The 4,838-nt window shown below is 37.4% G+C and overlaps 1 long non-coding RNA gene across 1 annotated transcript; it reads right to left on the bottom strand.

The window, feature by feature from the left end:
• Window positions 1–3,176: 3,176 nt before the first annotated feature.
• LOC149116597 (uncharacterized) lies at window positions 3,177–4,518 on the bottom strand. The gene is made up of 2 exons (XR_016205415.1): window positions 4,296–4,518; window positions 3,177–4,141 (listed from the first exon to the last, which is right to left on the bottom strand). It is a non-coding gene; the product is annotated as an uncharacterized LOC149116597 (long non-coding RNA).
• Window positions 4,519–4,838: the final 320 nt, after the last annotated feature.

Here is a 4,838-nt window from a genome sequence, read left to right as displayed (position 1 = left end):
GAAAATGCGGCCCTTTGTAAGTTCATTGTTTAGCAATATTTTATAAAACGTCAATCTAATTCGAGGAACAATTTAGGCGATTATGTGAACCTTTTTGAAAAAATGCGTAGTCACTTCCCCTTTATAATGAGTTTAAGGAGTTAACACTTGAAGTTTTACATCACAATTTGAGGCCAATCCATTTTATTGCCGTTACGTAAAGTTTAGCTCAGAGCAGGTAGTTTGGAATTGGGATGAAAAGCTCCATTTCCTCGGAGCTTAGTTTAATAATAGGCGAATTTAAGTTGAACGATTGAAATGGTATTTAAATAGAAGGCGATGAGATTATCTGGAGTGAACGTTATAATAGCAATGCTATAAGAATTCGTTCTTTGTCCGGACAAATAATGAATAGAATAGTCTGCCTAGTGAAGTTTTACACGCTGCATCACTGACTCTGTTTAGATCAAGACTGAAGACCTCTATGAAAGTTAAGTATACTTTAGAATATTTCTTAGCCTAGCATGTAAATATGTTTTACAATTTTTAACCTGGAAACTAATTGATATTGCATTTTATTATGGCTTGTAAATAGGTGTTAGACTGTACACGTCATTTACGCTTTTTATGTATGGGAATTATCACGTATAGGGCTAACTTCATGATTTCCATTTCAAGAGATACTTTTTTTAACATATTATTTGTATCTCTTGATAAAGTATAGTGATTGTGATTGTGACAACAAGTCAATTTTAAACACGTTTATTTGTAAAGTTATACCCGGTAATGACGCTTGCTTCATCTTCGTCACAATCAGTGCGAGAAGTTAGTTTGCTTACGAACTATCAACTTTGTAATAACTCTGCTGTGATATACTACCTTTTTCATAAACAGCGCAGTATCCTACCAATACCGGTGAGTGTAAAAGAAAAGACTGCGGACTGCAGATCGCAGACTGCAGACCGGGGTGTAAAATACAGACCAGGAGTAAAGTGCAGACTGCAGTTTGTAGTCTTTTTAAGTGAATCGTGTTACAATTTCCAGAATCGAGAGCTAATCGTAAACAGCCTAACTGGAGCGTTATTCAGGCTAATCTGGGTGATATTCAAGCTAACCGGAGTGATATTCAGGTTAACAGGAGTGTAGACTTTCACTACGATTAGCCTGAATAACCCTGTTTACGGTTAGCACTCGATAGGGAAATAACACTATATATACTTCAGTAAAACGTCTGAAGTCTGCAATCTGCATTTTACCCTCAGTCTGCATTTTACTCCTGGTCTGCAGTCTGCAGTCTGAAGTTCGCAGTCTGCGTTTTACACTGACCGCTTTTATACAGTGATAGCTGGTGGTAGATGTACTTCGAATAGCAGCGGCAGCAGCAGCAGCAGCGGTAGCCGCGGCAGTCGTCGTCGTTGTCGCCGCCGCCGCCGCCGCCGCCGCCGCCGTCGTCGTAGTAGTAATCTTTAATGAGGATACCAACATCACAGTAGAGTGGTTGACAAAAGGGTCCTCAAAATACAGAATACAGTGTATTTCGAGTAGATCTGAAAACAGGAGTCGCGAGGCGCACTGGTAATTTCAGTCCGTCATTTCTCAGTTTTAAGTTAATTATATTTTTTTATTTCCGGACCAGGTTATGTTTTAGAGTTTTTGCTTGTTTTCAGTAAGCCATGGCTCCCTTATACATGAAAAACCTAATATTTAGCCCCGATGTCAGCAGGAATAATTTCTACATGTAGACAATACTTAAGCGACCACCTTCTGTAAGCGACCATTTAGACTTGACATTTTCGGTGGTCGTTTATGTGAGGTTCAACGGTATTTTTTTTCGTATCATTCCCTGGCAGGACAGGGAAGCGATCTGCAATTTTCACACAAGCTCGTGGCTACAATTACGCAATTACAGAGTTCCGGAATTCTTCATGGCTTCGTATCGGTGTTTTAGCCATTTTCAAAGAGTCTTACGGGGTCCCTTTCACAGTCATCTGTAGGCCATATTTGTTGGGGAGAGTTTCGCTTTTTTATTTCGCAGGCCACCTCGCCTTGTTTTGGTTGGATTTTCTTTGCACTGAACCACTTTGCCTTCATCTGCCATTTGCAAAATGGTGAAGTCTTCCACATATGCCCCTCTTAATGGCCTCTGAATCCTATGTGTTTTTTTGTTGACGTTCGTGAGGGAAATACCATCGCGATTTCCTAATTTACCGTCGGTTCAAAAAAATTTTTCGTGCACTCGACTGTAAGGCTAGGCTCTGTTGGGTCGTTTTTCCCTGCCTTGAGACCCGGAACATTTTTTCTTTTGAATTTAGAGTATCTGGAGGCCTTTTGAATTCCCGTCTGCTGACGATACTCTCAGCGTGTTCTTAGGATAAAAACGATAGTCAGAAAAAAACAAAAACAAAAACAAAAACAAAAACAAAACAAAACAAAACCATAAAAATAGACAAAAATAAATAAATTGTTTCGAAAATCGATAAAATTCGATAAAGGGATACGTTGTGAGTAATCGATGATTATCGGTTTTTAACTTGTTGTTATCTTTTTATCGAACTTATCAACTTTATCGGCGCAAAATGTCTCCACCTATTTTAGGGCGGCGAAACATCGGAAAATGAACAGATTTATTAAGGCTGGATTCCTTTAGAATGATCCGTATAAGGATTAGTAATCCAAGATCACTGACTTGGATCATAATGCATCAAGAGTGGAGTCACCGGTTCCTTTGATGCACCATGATCCGGGTGATCTCAGATCACTGATCATCCAGATGGAAAGAGGCTTAAGAAACTGGCATCGTTACTCAACACTAAAAAAGTAAATGAATCAAAGGCCCCTGTGAGGCAGCTCATGGATGAATGTTTCCTTGTGCTTTTGTTTCACAACGAGTCTTCGATCGTGCGAAACCTGAGTTTGATTGGCATGAAAAATGAACCTGTAGGTGGAAGTCATATGAATGGTTTCGCATTTAGACTCGTTTTGACACAGAGGCAAAAGGCAACTTGGAAATGACCTATTGGATGAATGTACAAAAGGTAGTAGAATAAAAAGAGAAGAGCGAAAAACAGGAAAATAAACATCTCTCGGTCAAATGTGATGCATAGGTTCCGATGTCCAAATATGGTTGCTTATTGACACCCTTTTTAATTATTTATTACACATTTGAAATAGATTTCAAGAGAGTGCAACAACAAAAATCAAGATGAACACTCCTTTTATTAGGAAAATTTTCTTTCTTAGTAACACATTGAAATACTGACCACCATAACGTAGCACACAAAAGCTAAGAGGAGACATTTTAGCCAACAGTCTCCTATACACGCAGGTTATCAATTTTTTGCTGAGTTATAAATAACATAATCTTTACAGCAGCAGGACACACATGTAGTAGAAGTACAGCAAGATAACCATTTTAAGAATTGAATTAGAATTCAACAGGTATAAGCTGGAAAAGTAAGGATAGCTTATACCTGAAATAAACATTGCAAGATTTGTATTTAATTAATAGAGACAGATTTACACATTCTATTTTTGTGCTTATTTATGATGGGGTCTAGTAGTTTCATTTAATTACAGTCCTAATATAAAGGACTGATGTTACTCTACATGTGCATGTACATGTTCATGTATATGAATATTATATGGAGCTGCTAAGTTTAAGTTGAAGTTGTATTTCTCTATTCCACTGCAAAGCTATAGGTTCATTTCTGAGTTAAGTTTTGACACATGTAGTGACTTCAGGTGGATTTCACTTGTTGACATTCTTGACTTTAATCAACGTACAAGGATGAAGTTCCAAAGTGTTTCCAACTGTAATTATAAGTGCAGTTTGGAGAGCCATTTTTTATGCTTGTAACAGCTCAAGTGGCAGCTAACACAAGCGTTGAAAGCAACTCTCTTTGTAAGCAGGAGTATTTTACATCCACCTGTAATTCTCAGATTAATTCCATGAAGTCTTAAGGGTGACAAGTTTGTGTTGTTAAAGCCAGTTTCTATGAAGTCTTTTGATATTATTTTTGGCAGCTGGTAAACATGTATAGCACCAGTAACGGTGTTCTTAATATTAACATCTGCTTACTGTCACTTGCATATTATACCGTAGTTGTTATTGCAGTGTTCATCTGGGTTATATGCATCTGCACAATAGTACAACTTGCTTCACCTGCAATACACAATACACAAATACGATAATAGTCACATATTTTAAAAAGGTATGAAAATGAATGCAGAAAAATGATACATGTATATCTTTAATTTGCTGCCCTTTCCCCTCCCCCCCCCCCCTCCCCAACCCCCAATAAAAATAAGCTACTTACCTAAATGTGGTGTCCAAGTGATATTTCTTGCTTTTCTGGAAAGGGTTTAAGAAAGGAAAAGCCAGTTATAAATGGTATGCTTTCCTCAAGAAACACTGGAGCTAAATAACCTCTTTGACCTGAAAAATTCTTATTCTTATGTACAGAATCTGCAAATTCTGGTAGAGTTACATGTAATTTTGAATCTCGATGATGACTAGGAATTTAAGAACATGAAAAGCACAGCAAATCCAAACCATTCTTTGTCTCTGCCAATAGATTCTGTGAATGTTTTCTATATGTGATTCAAATAGTTGCTTGTGACATTTAGATATTTTTTTGGTATGTAAAGTTTCATATTCAGCTAAATTAAATATAATTATAATGATCTCATATGATACACATGGTGAATTTTTTTACCAAATATTCAGACAGCCTTCATTGAAATATAAATAGGCTTATGATCACTGTAGTAAGACTCCAGGGTACCTGCTGATTGCACAAATTGTGGTACAGTGGTATAAACATGATCTATCTGTGTACGGTCGTCAGTAGTATACTGGT

Source organism: Orbicella faveolata, unplaced genomic scaffold (genome assembly GCF_042242905.1).
Source record: "Orbicella faveolata isolate gen_17 unplaced genomic scaffold, um_ofav_v1 contig_12, whole genome shotgun sequence".
Classification (NCBI taxonomy): domain Eukaryota; kingdom Metazoa; phylum Cnidaria; class Anthozoa; order Scleractinia; family Merulinidae; genus Orbicella; species Orbicella faveolata.
This window is presented reverse-complemented; position numbering and strand designations above follow the sequence as displayed.